General features: G+C 46.0%; 1 protein-coding gene across 5 annotated transcripts in view; it reads right to left on the reverse strand.

Moving 5' to 3' along the window:
• TSPAN18 (tetraspanin 18) overlaps positions 1-15,428 on the reverse strand; it is a 203,877-nt gene that overhangs the window by 162,791 nt on the left and 25,658 nt on the right. For all 5 annotated transcript variants that reach the window (XM_063670959.1, XM_063670957.1, XM_054438614.2 and 2 more), the window contains one exon: positions 3,518-3,603. The gene's annotated coding sequence lies outside the window, so the exon portion shown is untranslated. The remainder of the gene's footprint in view (positions 1-3,517; positions 3,604-15,428) is intronic.

Consider the following 15,428-nt stretch of genomic DNA (forward strand, 5'->3'; position numbering starts at 1 on the left):
AACTTTAAGAGTTACTATAAAGATACAGTAATAAAATGGTGTGGTATTTGTGAAAGTACAGACAAATAGATTATTGACACAGAACAGAAAGCCCAGAAATAGAGCCACATATATACGTCAACTGATATATGACAAAGGAGCAATGGCAATACACTGGAGAAAAGATAGTCTCTTCAACAAATAGTGCAAGGACAAGTGGATGTCCACATACACTAGAATGACACTGAATCCCTACCTCACACCATATATGAAAATTAACTCAAAAAGGATCAATGACCTAAATATAGGAGCTAAATAAAACTCTTAGAATAAAGCACAGGAGTAAATCTCCATGATCTCGAATTTGGCAATGGATTCTTAGAGAGAATACCAAAAGCTTGAGCAACAATAACAAAAAAATAGATAAACTGAAGCCTGGGGAATCCATAGAAATTGCCTTCTCTCACTCAGCCTGCCTCAAGCCCTATGGGCAGGGGAGATAAAAACATCAGGAGACTTTCATTTCTGCCTGAGCTCCACACTGAGTGCAAGACTGGGTGGTGAATTGGAGAAGAGTGCCACCATGGGCACAGAGGGCAGCTCTAGATGCGGAGAGTGCCATGAGGAGCTCCCACAAACACTGTCCTTGGGCTAGGAACCCTGTGTTTGGGTCCTTACCTTGCTGCTTTTTAGACATGAAGCCTGGAGTCATTTAAAGAGCTTATTAATGCCCGCCTTCTGCGGTGTGGGTAGGATTAACAATTATCTACAGAAAGAGTCCAGTAAAGATGGCTGTGAGTGAAGTGTCAGCCATCAGCTAGAGGCTTGGGATGAACTGCTCATACTTGAGGTAGCTCCAAGTGATAGCACATCAGGACAGGGAGCTGACACAACCCAGGTCGCTCTCACAGCCCTTTTTTAGACCTAACACAGAAGGAGGTATGCGTCTCCAGGGTAACCCCATTGTTTGGTTACAAACACCCAGCTCTTACATCCCAAGAGCCTGGCACTCTTCAAAGAGGTCACCTTGGGAGGCTACACTATTCCAAGGGGGCTGCCATTGTTCAAAGCAAACAGGGGCTTCCCATGGTAGTCACCTTGACCTCACAACCACCCAGTGGGGTGCATGCTCTTTGCCCATCTTACAGATGAGAAAACTGAGGCTGTGGGGGATCAAGTCACTCACCCCCAAGCCAAACAGCTACTGAAGGGCAGAGCTGGGACTCAGCCCCCAACCTTCTGGCTCCAAAACCCCAGCAAAGCTTTTCCATGACAGCGCATGCCTCTCTGCCTGTCGCTTTATGGTCGTCTTTATATTTTCCCTGTGATGCTATAACGTTTATCTGTTTCCTGGCTAACAAGAGGGGCAAGGCTAAATAGCTCTGCTCCCTGGACTGTCCTCCTGAAAGTAAACCAAGAACAACAGCACCTCTGCTGCTTTGCTCTAAACTTAAAGAGATTTTTTACTCTTATACACCGAGGCTTGAGGCCCACGGCTTCCCCTGATGGAGAAACATCCCCGAGAAGAAAGGTCCTGGGGACGGGAAGGTTTTTCTGACTCACTTCAGCGCCTTCTCCAGATTAAGAATACTGGGCAGGATCCAGGCTCTGTGATAAGGCAACCGCTTCCTGTGGGGAACAGGGCAGCTGCTGCCAGGTTTACAATTAAGATTATGGTCCTGGCAGCTGGCGGGGTGAGCCGTGGGACACAGATGCTGTCAGTGAGGGACAGCCTGAGTAGGCCCCAGGCCTCAATGCTCCTCCCACACTGTCCACTAAGGCCTCAGCCTGGCCCTGTTTTTATCTGCCCCTGGGAGCCGGCCACCCTGTCTTTGATTCCAGCCTAAAATAATCTAGGGCAGCCAGCGGCACACTCCAGAAGGGCGAGTGAACTATCAGATTGGTGACTAAGAAAGTGGCCAAGTGCTTTCCGACTATGGGCACCGAGGCAGCCGAAATAGAAAATGCCATTAGGCAGTGGTGCAGCACTTTACAATCTGCACACCCCATCCACCTACCAGCAGCCCAGGCAGGGGAAGCAGGTGGAGCGGGTGTGGAGGGCACACATCCAAGAAACAGTGCAGGGAGCTTCCTAAGTCTTCCTCATCTTCCCCAAAGCAACGTGTGAGTAGGTGTCACTGTCCCATTTTAGAGATCAGAAAATCAAGGCCTGCAGGGATTTCATGAGATGCCCAAAATTAAAAAAAAAAAAAAAAAAAAAAAAGTCTAGGACAAGGAAACAAACCATTTTTATGTTTTTACAGGAAATGGAACTTCAGAGAGATGATTTGGCTAATTATTTTTAATCTTAAGCTTCAAGTCACAGACTGAAGTAAGCAAAAGACACAAGAATTGTATGGCAGTTCAGGCAGTGGCTTCAAATCTCGATGAGATTACTCAGTGCTATGTGACCTTAGACAAGTCACTTAACTTCTCTGAGGCCTGGTTTTCTCTTCTGTAACGTGGAAGTGATCACAGTGGCAAGATGACATGACGAATGAGAGGACAGAAAGGAATGGTGCAGCGAGTGAGCGTCACACTGTGCCTGGCGCATGAAGCCCTCCATCATATTGCTGGTTTCTCTTCTGATAGGCAGGGACTCAAACCCAGGTTCCTCTGCACCTCAGACCCTGTGATTTACCACCAAGGGTCGGAGCCATCGTCCTTTGCCCAAGACAGGCAATCAGATCTCCTTGGAGTTTTCAGATCCCCTCTCCTCTCCATGGCCTTCCACAACCTCCCAACCCCCGACCTGTCACTTCTTCTATTTCAGCCCTGGTCTTGGAATCCCAGAAATGGAGGGCGTGAGTACTGGAACAGAGATTCAAGTTGCAGCTGTCTCATTTTACAATGAGAAAACGAGGCCCAATGAGGGAAATGACTTATAAGTCACATTGGTGGCCGAGGCTGCTCAGAGGACAGACATCCTGGCTTTTCATCCAGAAAGCTTCCATGAGGCCACCCAGCCCATCACCAGTCCCAGAATCACGGTCAGCTCAAGAAGGACTTCCCAGAGCCTCCGAAGCAGACCAAGGCTTTTCTGTTCTCAGTTTCACCATGGAATGTGGTGATTGATCCTAGTACTTGTGGATTTAGACTTTGTCCAAAAGAGAATCGAGGGCAGAGGGAAGGTAATCACCCTAGGAAGCGATCTGCTTCTCACAGTCCCAAGACTGTGGTGGGTATGGGGGAGGCTGAGGTCAGGGAGGGGTCCTTGATACAGATTCCATGAGCCCTCATGACTCTGCCTGGAGCCCCCAGGAGCTCTACTCTTCCTTGAAGGGCTCACTCCCTGCCATCCATCAACCCTCACTTCCTGCACCAAGGTGGCCCTGTTGCCCTCACCCATGAATAAATGTCTAGGGGTGAGGACAAGACTGAAGCCACCCTTCTCCTGCCCTGCACCCCTTGGGCAAGAGCTGAGAGCCCTCTCACACGGAAGTGGTGGTTTGGAGGGTAGGAAGAGAAGAAGAGAGAAGAGTAGACCCTCTTGTTTGAGTAAGGGAAGATGCTACCCTGCCATGTTGCCATATCATACCTCTTTCCACTGGTGTCTTTCCCTTTGGGCCCAGGGTGCCAAGGTTCTCTTACAGTGTCCTCCTTATAGTAGCTTCTGGATACACTCTAGAGAAAGAAGAGAGAGAAATACATTTCAAAAAGGCAGGAGTCCTTGGGGACCATCTCAGTCCACATGTGGCTCCCACTCCCCAAGGTCTCCTTTCCCCACTTCCATTACTGCAATCACAGAAGCCAGACAGGGAACCCATGGCTGGTGATATGGTTTAAATGTGTCCCCATCAAATCTCAAACTGAATCGTAATTCCCAGTGTCGGAGGTGGGGCCTCAGATCTCCATCCAGGCAGGTGGGAGGTGATTAGATGATGGAGATAGTTTCTCATGAATGGGTTAGCACCATCCCCTCAGTGCTGTTCTCGTGATAGTGAGTGAGATATCATGAGATCTGGTTGTTTAAAAGTGTGTAGCACCTTCCCCTCTCTCTCTTTCTCCTGTCCCTACCATGTCGCTATGTGTGCTTCCCCTTCCACCATGATTGTAAGTTTCCTGAGGCCTCTTCAGAAGCAGATGCTGTCACGCTTCCTGTATAGCCTATAGAACTGTGAGCCAATCAAATCTTTTTTTATATATAAATTACCCAGTCTCAGGTATTTCTTTATAGCAGTGCAAGAATGGACTAATACAGCTGGAAAGGCAGGACTAAGCACCAGCCCCACAAAGCTTCCCAGGATAGCGTCTCCAGAGCCTGTGAATGGGGGCATATTTTCAATCTTCCCAAGTCAGCCCGGAGCCTATACATCCATGTGATGGCATTGAATATGCTAATCAAAACATCACACTGTGTTTCTTTGCTTCTAGCTAGAATATTATCAACTTGGTGTGGGAACTCCAGTTTCCTCAGGCTGAAAAAAAGGCTTTCTGAGTCATTTTGAAACTAGGAAAAAGAATTAATCATTGCCTAATGAATGCAGGCTATTTAGGCAGACCCAACACTTTCAAGATCTGCTATCCATGAAGAGATAAGTAATAGTAAGGAAAGTCTCTGGTGGTAAAAAAAAAAAAAAAAGAACTCAGTTCCAGAATTCCAGTGGGGTTGGAAGTCCAGCCTCTCCAACCCTTCCCTTCTGTCAGTTTGATGAAGCATCCCCAGATCACCAGAGAAGGATCAAATTCACCATGTCCAGGCCACATACCTGCCAGCAGAGACAGGCCAGTCCCGAGAGATTGGCTCGGTCACATGTACAGCTGAGAAATAAGAGCAAAACTTACAGCCTCTAGAGCACAGGGGAGAAAGCAAAGTTCCCCAATCTCTCCCCTCCCAGGCTCCTCCTGCCCTCAGAGACTAGCTGCACAGTGGAAACCCTGATCAAGTTTCAGGTCTCTCAAATGATAATGATGATCATCCTGACGCCCCTTACAACCCCAGGAGAAAGTGTCACCACTTCAGGAACAAGGACTGTGAGCTCAGAGGAGTTAAATAACTTGCCCAAGGTTACATCACTGAAATGAGGCTGAGCTGGGACTAGAACTTTGGCCATGGGAAGTCAAGCCTGGTGCTAGTGCCATCTCTATAGCGGGAGGGGTGTAAGCAGGAAGGTGATGAGTTCGAAGTCTACCCCACAGACTCCAGCATCAAGGCAGCTCATGCATGCAAGGGAGTCTCCGAACTCCCATTAACTGATGGGAAACAGGGATTGGCTGAAGGATGGGACCTCATTTTATTTGGCTATCTGGGCCTCGAGTGTCCATTCAGGCAGTGTCAGCGCAGGGGGACCTCATGCATCATGAACCAGACTAAGGCCACAATCAGAGGAATTTGTTACATTTATAAACCCATAAACACACATACATACACACACACACACACACATATGTGTATATATAGGTATGACCTTGGGCAAGTTATTTATATATATATAAATTTTTGATTTTTAACTACAAAAGTACATGTGCTTCCTTACCGGCCATCCTGTTTAACAGAGAGAACCACTGCAAACACTCTGGAGTGAGACCCTCTAGACTTTATTCTACCTAATCAAATACATGTATGCATGTGTGTGTAAGCATGTATCTATGTGAGCACACATGCAGTGTGACTTTTTAAAAAATGGGATCTTACCACACACATTCTGCAACATCATTTGTCAATGATATCATGTCCAAAATGGATCTTCTTGAGTCCTTTTCATAGCTGCACAGTATCCCATAGTACATGTGGGCCATGATTTATTTACCATTTGTTTATTTCCCACCGTGGCTCTGTCGAATATTTCCATTTCTGGCCTCTATAGCCTCGCTGCAATGACCCCTCTGGTGCCCATCTTGGTGTAGAAATGTTCATGCAATTCCAAAGCCCAGATGCTTAGAAGTTGGCAGAGGAGAGGCTGGCCACATCCCACCTTTGGGTAGTGCTGACAAACTGCCTTCCCAAAATGCTGGATTGAGTCACCTCACAGTGCAGGGCAGAAGGAACCCCTTTTCTTGGATGTAAATTTGAACCCAGGGCTCTGCCTATGGAATGGCTTTCCTAGGCACATTCCAGTGGCCTGGGAGGCCAAGGGCCCTGGACCAAGGGAGGCGTGTGGGACTTGGCTGGCGCAGATGTCCCTGCTCTACTGTCTGGAGCATTGCAGAGGAACACGGGCCTACCTGAGCCAGGAACTGCATTTATTGGCTCAGAACTGATAATGAGCTTTTATGAGCTCCAGGGACTGCACGGAACACGTATTAGCGTCAAGAGTGCCTGTCAGCCACGCAGCCTGGGTGAATGTCACACATTAACGGAATTAAAAGCTGCAGCCACGCCAGGAAGGAGCTGCGGGCTGCATGTCAAGAGGTGTGGGCAGCGCCTGTCAATAACGAAATTACTTTCCAGGTTTTGCGCTCCAGAGCCTTAAGCTGTCTCCCGTCTTCGGTGGAATTTTGCCTTCCTGCAGCCTCAGAGGAGATTAGTTTATTACCAGCTTGCCAGAAGAGGCAAAACCCAGCACTAATCCTAATTCCCATTTAAGCAAATCTGCATTGTGTGAGGGAAACCAGCTGCGCTGAGAATGTTTTCCCCCTTGCCCATGAGATCTCATTGCAGTCCCCTCCTCTCTGCGGGGGAGGGGAGTCACTACAGATGTTAGAGCCAGAGCTGTCCTGGGAGATGGAGAAAAGAATCCCAAGGTTTAGGGCTAAGAGCAGGAACGGGTCCTGGGTGCAAGTGGCAGAGTGTAAGCCTGGCGGGCAGGCGATGGGGGTCACCCTTGACCTGATTAGTCTTGGGCTTTGGGAAGTCCCAACAACCCTCCCAGCCTCAGACTTGATCTTGCTCTGTGCACAGTTCTCCTGAATGTTTGGGGTGGCACAGGTTGAAATCCTAAATCAAATTCTTACTAGCTGTAACCCAGAGCAAGTGACCTACCTACATCGTGCCTCGACTCCTCATCTATGACACAGGGCAAACAACAGCAGATGACTCACAGGCTGTTGTGAGATTTGATGAGAAATGTGTAGCAGGACTTAGCAGAGAACCTGGCACACGATATCATGGCTCTTGAATGGAAGTCTCCATGGATTATAATGACACCATAATTTTAAGTATTAAGAAACAGAAAACACTACCAATTAATTAAATTAACTATGACATCATTTTTTGTACAATGCAACCCCGTTTTAGAGACATTAAGATGTTAAAAAAAAAAGTGTGCCTTGGAATCCACAAAATACAAGAGCTTAATAGGTGGCAGTAACTATGATGAGTACAAGCCAATTTCACCCATTTTGCAAGGCCTGGCTCAAAAGTTAGAGCTTCTTCCTCCTCTTCTTTCTTCCAAACTAGGGGTGGAGCTCTCAATTTACAAGAAAAACTCAGTCAGCCCACTTCAGAGTCCTGGATGAGGCCCAGATGAGAAACTTTAATAGGTCTCCTGATATTTCCTACTCTACTTTTATTGTTTTAATTGAAATATAACATACATACACAATAACACACACACCACGAATATACACCCCACTGAATTTTCACAAACAGAGCATCCCTGTGCAACCAAAACCCAGATCAAAGACTCTTGTCTATTTCCCACCTACTGATTCTATTCACCTCATGTGTCCCAAAGCAGCCTTGACTCTCCATCCTCATAGAACCTGCCAGTCCCTGGCTGGGCTCACCCTCCTTACTGCTGTCTGCTTGCTGCACACGGCTCCTGGCTGGTCTGCCAGCCTGCAGCCTTTGTTCCCCGCTCTGCCCTCTCCTTCACTGTCAGAGTGAGCCCATAAATGGAGACCACTGTGTCTGTCTCCTGCTTTAGTGTGTTCCCTGGCCTCCCTTTGTCTAGACACAAGGCCTTTTATCATCTGATCCCCAATTCCTTTCCAGGCCCACCTTCAGGTCTTTGCCATATGCACAGACCCCACAGTCAAATTGAACTCACCTGGACTCAAAGTGTGCTCAGCCCAACTTCACTGATGTTTGCTCTTCCTGGAATTCCTCTCTTCCTTTCCTAACCCTGAGTTTCACCCCTCCCCTCACTTGGCAAACTCCTAATCATCCTTCAAAACCGTCTTTCAGTTAACTCCTTTGTGAAACCTTCCCACTCTCTCAACAGGTATAATAAGTCATTGTTCTCCAGGCTCACATCACAAATTGTGTGTATAGGTAATAGTATATTTTTTGTTCATGTGATTTTTTCCACCTACCAGACTATGAGTTCCTCAAAGATATGGGTGGTATCTTACTCCCTCTGAGTCTCAGTTCCTGACTCTGCAAATAATAGTTGGATGGATAGACAGTTGCTAGGAGAAATGGATGGATGGGTAGTGAACGGATTTATAAAAGAACTTGAATGGTAGAAAGAAGGAACTAGGCTATAATTGGTTGAGGGATGGGAAAATGACTGGGTGGATGGAGAGATGGATGAATGCAGGGATGAACAGAAGGACAGAGGGAAGACAGGTGGATCTATAAAACAATGAGTTAAATGAATGTGGGAAGGCAGAATTAGGTTAATGGTGAGAAAGAGAGGGAATGAATGACCCTCAACCATTTGTATAATTTTCTCTAGACCCTGAGAAACTGAGACTCTTAGGACTACGAAGAGCCTAGCTTTAGTCTTCCAGAGTCAGCAGGTCTGAGGAGAGACCATGTGGTCAAACACCATCACCCCCTAGCTCACCCCACTGTACCACCTGCTCTATCCATAGATCTACAGGTAAGGCCTTCGGGAAGGAGTGCTCAGAGCTGCCTCTTGTCTTGGCCTTTGCTGACCCAGGTGCTGAAGAATTCAACAGTGCCACAAGGAGACCAAAGCTTTCCTGTGTCTAAGCCAAGCTCCAGTATGCAGGGCAGTTGCTTCGCCAACTGTGTTCAATAAGCCAGCTTGTGAACAGGCATGGGATAGGCAAACTGCCTGATTTACAGCAGAAGGACAGCTGCTGATGGAAGCCCTGCAAAGATGCCATTTTGGGGGAACTATAAAATCGGTAAAAGGTCAGGATAACTGAACAGCATAGCACTGTTTGGATGGTTCCTGTGAACGGGCTTTGCACAGGGACTAATTCCCCAGTGTAGCCTGCTGCCTATCTGCAACAGGGGTAGGAAACACAGTAGGAGATGAGGAGCCCCCAGCATGAAATCAATGTAAAGCACTGTGGTTAAGAAGCCAGGCTTTTGTGCCCCCACAGACCGGAGTTTAAATCTCAGTTCTGCCTCTTGCTACCAATGTGACCTCAGGAAAATTCTCTATCCCAGCAAACCTCAGGATATCCACCTGCAAAGTGTGGACAACCATAGTCCCACCTCACAGGCTTGAACTAGGGATTGGATGAGCTAATAGACTGCAAATGATTCCCACAGGACCCAGCCTATCATAAACACTTGATACACAGAAGAAGCAGGAATTTTGTAAAATATAATCTGCTGCTACTTTCTGTAAAAAGGGCACTGAGCCAAGCATTATTCTTATATCAAAACCAGACAAAGACACTTACAAGAAAAGAAAACTACAGACCAATATCCCTTATGAGCACTAATACAAAAATCCCCAACAAAATATTAGCAACCCAAATCTGGCAGCATATTAAAAGGATTATATACCATGACCAAGTGGGACTTATTTCTGGAATGCAAGGATGGTTAAGCATACAAAAATCAAGGTAATACTCCACATCAACAGAATGAAGAGGAAAATACCCCCACACAGTTATATCAAATGGTGCAAAAAGCATTTGACAAATTCAACACCCATTTATAATAAAAACTTTCAACTAAAAATACAAGAAAACTATCTCAAAACAGTAAAAGTCATATATGAAAAACCCACAGCAAACAGCAAACATCATATCCAATGGTGAAAGACTGAAAGCTTTTCTTCTAAGATCAAGAACAAGACAAGGATGCCCATATTTGCCACTTCTATTCAACATAGTATTAGAAGTTCTAGCCAGAGCAATTTGACATTGGATTTTGTAATGATTTCTTGGATATGACACTAAAAGCCCAGACAACAAAAGGCAAAATAGACAAACCAGACTTCATGAAAAAATTTTAAATTTGTTCATCAAAAGACAATACGAACAGAGCAAAAATGCAACCCATGAAATGGGAGAACATATTTGCAAATCATACATCTCACAAAGAATTAATATCCAGAAAATATAGAAAACTCAAACCCAGCAACAACAAAAAACCCAATTAAAAAATGGGCAGAAAAGATTAAAAGACATTTCTCCAAAGATGATATACAAATGATCAATAAGTATATGAAAATATGCTCAACATCACTAAACATTAGGAAATGCAAATCAAAGCCTGCAATGAGGCCAGGCGCAGTGGCTCACACTGCCTGTAATCCTAGCACTTTGGGAGGAAGAGGTGGGCAGATCTCTTGAGCCCAAGAGTCCAAGACCCACATGGGCAACATAGCAAAACTCTGTCTCTACAAAAAATACAAAAAATCAGCTGGGCATGGTGGCACATGCCTGTAGTCTCAGTTCCTTGGGTGGCTGAGGCAAGATGATCACTTAAGTATGAGAGGCAGAGGCTGCAGTGAGCCAAGATCACACCACTGCACTCCAACCTGGGCAACAGAGTGAGACCCTGTCTCAAATAAATAAATAAATAATCATTTCTCAGCTTTCTGGCTAAGATCAAGTGTAAACAAATAAATAAAACTGCAGTGAGATACAACTTCACACCCACTGGCATGGCTACTATAAAAAAAAAAAAAAAACAGAAAATAACAAGTGTTGGCTAGGATGTGAAGGAATTGGAACCCTGTTCCCACTGTTGGTGGGAATGTAAAATGGTACAACCACTGTAGAAAATGGTATGGCAGTTCCTCAAAAAATTAAAAATAGAATTACCATGTGATCCAGCAATTCCACTTCTGGGTATACACCCAAAAGAAAAAGCATTTGGCAAATTCAACGTCCTTTTATAATAAAAACATTCAACTAAAAATACAAGAAAACTATCTTAAAACAGTAAAAGTCATATATGAAAAACCCACAGCAAACAGCAAACATCACAGTCAATGGTGAAAGACCAAAAGCTTTTCTTCTAAGATCAGGAACAAGACAGTAGGAAAAGAAAGTAGGGTCTCAAAGAGATATTTGTACACTCATATTCAGAGTAGGATTATTCACAACAGCTAAAACATGCAAATAACTCAAGTGTCCATCTACAGATGAATGGATAAGCAAAATGTGGTCTATCTACACAGTGGAGTATTAGCCTTAAAAAAGAAGGAAATTCTGACATGCTGCAACATAGATGAACCTTGAAAATGCTATGCTAAATTTTAGAAAGCCAGTCACAAAAGACAAATACTGCATGATTCCACTTACATGAAACATGTAGAATAGTTAAAATCATAGAGACCAGAAATAGAATGGAGGTTACCAGGGGCTGGGAGGAGAGGGAAATGGGAAGAATTATTGCTTAATGGATACAGATTTTCCATTTTGCAAAATAAAAAGAGTTATGGAGATGGATGGCATGGACGGTTGCACAACATTATGAATGTATTTAAAATAACTGAACTGTGTACTTAAAAATGGCTGAGATGGTAAATTTTATGTTGTATTTTATGACAACTAAAAAAAAATGGGGAAAAAAAGGGAGTAGCTGATTCATGATTCCAAGTTATTCTCCTGGGAACCCTTCCCTCCCTCCCTCCCTCCCTCCTTTTTGTTCTCACAAAGAACAGATGGGGGCTACACCCCTCCACACACACACAACACACTTAATTCACAACAATTGGACTTCATAATAATTTATATATTAAGTTTCCAGATAACATTGAAGACCACTGGTTTAAGAGTCTCTTATTGTCCTAGAATCCCAAGTCAGTCGGATATCAGAGGAGGAAGCGAGCCAGGAAGACTTCCTGGAAGAGGCAGCAAGGAACAAAGGGAGAGAGAGCGTTGACCAACCCAGTGATAAGCCTTTCCCTGGTTAGCTTCTGTTGGCAAACTCTCTCTCCATCTCCCTCTTCCCTCCTCCATCTCTCTTTCCCTCTCTCTCCATTTCTCTCTCTGTCTCCCCTTCCCCGCACCCTGGCTCTGTACTCCCAACCCTAGCCACCCTACATCTCTTCCTGGCTCCTAGGAGAAATAGCCACCCTTCTGAGTCCCGAGGCCACAAGAATTTGGCCTTATGCCCCAAGAAGGGGCAGCGTCCTCAGGGAGACCCTGGATGCCAGCTCAGCCTCAGACCTCGTCTCCCACGCCGATGCCAGGCCACAGGATCCAGGCTGGGCCACTGCCAGCCTGATGCATTGCTTGTTGACAGATAAAAGCTCTGCAATTTATGACTCCAAAGCAAAGCCACGGCTTTGTTTTGCTTTGTTTTAAATTAGCTATGTAAGGGGTTGGTGTGGGGGCGGGGGACAGGGAGGGGAGCCAAGACATGCTCAGGACGCCTTGGGGCTGCGTCCCCAGCTCAGCAAACCCCAGGGCAGGCCTTAATGAAGCCACCTGAGCGCCGAGAACCTTGCAGTGTCTGCCGGGCTCTCCACCTGCACTTGTCTGGCTGGGGGAGGGAAGCGCTTCCCACCTGCTCACCCTGTCACTAGGCCCAGCACCCTTTGTTCCCAGAATGAGTCCCAATCAGCCTGGCTAATTGTGCCTCAGGGTCTCAGTGGGGCTGAAGTGAAACCATGACATCCTCAGAAAGATGGAGATCTATTCCTGCTCAGGAAGAGGAGGCCGTTCCCTACTGTACTTGACACAGTGCAGCAGGCTCTGGGCACTGCCAGCAAGGGGCCCCAAGGGTCTACCCAGAGGCACGGGCCTCCCGATCTGAGCCCATTAGCTCTTGGTGGGATGAGGAGGGTGGAAGGGCCAGGGAGGGAGGGAATGTCCCAATCCCCATAAATGATTGCGTGAGACTGTTTATTCTCAATGCAACTGCTGTTAAGAATCATTTCCCCTCACGCCTCCCATCTGGTCTGGGGCTTTTCTGCAGACAGCACATGCCAGCCAGGGTCTCTGGGTGCCCTCCTGTGTAGGACCTGCCATAGACGGACACAGCCACACTGGCCAACTGAGTAGGAAAGAGCGTGTGTAGCCTGCGGCAGCCCAAAACCTCTTGCCATCGGTGGGCATTGTCCCACATCTGCTCCCTCTTTGTGCTGTCTGAAAGCACTTTCTCATCATTTCAAGGAGTTAAGGACAAGGACTATCCACTGGACCTCCCTTTTTTATCTAAATTGCACTCTTCTTTCTCCTACACCACACAGTTCAGAGGGGTCAGGCATCTTATCCACAGTCACAGAGCCAAAGCTGCCCAAGCCACGGCACTCATTAACTCCAGCCTGCATTAGGGGCCAGGTGTGGCCAACACCATAGTATTAATCCTCCCAAGGATACATCTGAGATCTTACATCTTGGGTCATTCGGCTGTTTGAGCAAAGATACCAGGCTTTCAAAGGTCACAAGCACAGCCAGTGCTTTGGCACATGGTTCAAGAAGAACAGAGACTGTCTCAGTGCTGAAGTTGGCTTTGGTATGAATTGTGTCTCAACATGTTTCAGACCCTGAACTCCACGTGGATGCAATGTGCAGTATTAAACACACAGGAACGCATGTCCAAGGATAGTCTGCCTCAGAGAGAAGCAGTATTAAAAAGCCACAGGACAGTAATAGAGATGTTTCTAAACTGGCCACCCTGCAACTAGCAAGGAAGCTGAAAGCTGAGAACTTTAAACTGGAATTGAGTGAAGAGCCCAGCCCCACAGCCAACCACAGCCTTTCTCCGCAACTGGGGCTATTAATTCAGACTTTATAACCCACAGGGCTGTGGCGGAATACTGGGAAAACTGCACCCCAACTCTTTGTAATGCTTCCCTGCTCAAGTCCATGTAAATATATTCTAATGCAGAAAAGGTCCGCAGGAGGCAAGACCGCAGAGTCATTAGCATTTTGATGGCTTTTCCTAACACATGGAACCAGAGAGCTTTAAAATTCATAGCGTGGAGATTAATCCTTCAAGTCACACTTGTCCCTCCTAAGCTTTAGGAGGCCAAGAACTTTTTACCCCTTTAAGACCTTGATTAGCAAAGAAAGTTAGAAAACCAGAGAGCTCGGTCAAGAGAGTCCTAGAGAAAAGAGGCATGACTGGTTTTCTCGACTGAGTGTGTTCCGTCCAAATACAATTAAATGGCAGAATTAGAGATGGGAGTAGAGGATAGGCTGTCACCCTGCATGAGAGGTGGGAGCTGCTTTGACTCAAATACTACAGGAGAGGAGTCCCTGACGATCCCTAACAGCACAGCTCATCTTTTTGTAACTGACAAAAGCCAGGCTTCTTAAAATCCATGTGTATTCACTCAGCAAGCCACGATGAAGTCGATCACTATGTGCTCACATAATAGATGCTTGGGTCAATGGGATCAGGAAGCCAGTTCAGCTCAACAAATCCCTGATCTCAAAAAATTCAGTTCAAATGGAGAAAGAGACAGGGAAATAGGTGATTACAATAAAATGTGAGGGAGGCAGCGGTGAGTCCAGCTACCCTGGGACCCCCAGCAAGATGCTGGGGGCACCCACAGAGGGTGGGTCAAGCTGGGTTTATGAGCAGATCAAAGCTTTCTTTTGAAAATGGATGTGCTGGCTAAGTGTGGTGGCTCACGCCTGTAATCCCAACACTTTGGGAGGCTGAGGCGGGCGGATCATGAGGTCAGGAGATCGAGACCATCCTGGCCAACATGGTGAAATTCTGTCTCTACTAAAAATGCAAAAATTAGCTGGGCGTGATGGTGGCACGTGCCTGTAATCCCAGCTACTCGGGAGGTTGAGGCAGGAGAATCGCTTGAACCAGGGAGTCGGAGGTTGCAGTGAGCCGAGATGGCGCCATTGCACTCCAGCCTGAGTGATAGAGTGAGACTCTGTCTCAAAAAAAAGAAAAGAAAATGGATGCGCTATAATATCAAGTGAGAAAGGTGAGGTCCACAGTGTTTTCTAGCATGTGATCAAAAAGAATACATGGATACTGTTAAGAAAAGTCATCTGTAATGTGGCAAAAGGCAAAGAGAGGTCTGTATCATTTCAACCTCATATTGGAGTACTGTTTAGCAAGCCCACCCAAGAATCCTGTAATTACCCAGGGGATTCTAGAGGAATGTAACTTTGTATAAAGTTACACATGAACTTGTAGATTTTTTTGGCTAGTAAAACAGATAAACCCCAAGGTTATGGTTTTCTGCCTTATAGGGCATTAACCAATTTTATATCCAATCCAGCCATCATATTCAGGCATTCTTTCTCCGATGCCTACATAATCACTGTTCCTTGAATTCTCCTGAGAGCTAGCTTTTCCATCCTGCTGGCCTCCTCATTAAATCAATCTTTGACTCATGTTCATTCTAGATTTATGAGAATCATGGCTTTATTTTTTAAATTATACTGACAATACATACTCATTTATATAGAGATATATGGTATGCATACAT

This window comes from Pongo pygmaeus, chromosome 9 (genome assembly GCF_028885625.2).
Source record: "Pongo pygmaeus isolate AG05252 chromosome 9, NHGRI_mPonPyg2-v2.0_pri, whole genome shotgun sequence".
In the NCBI taxonomy this organism is placed as follows: Eukaryota; Metazoa; Chordata; class Mammalia; order Primates; family Hominidae; genus Pongo; species Pongo pygmaeus.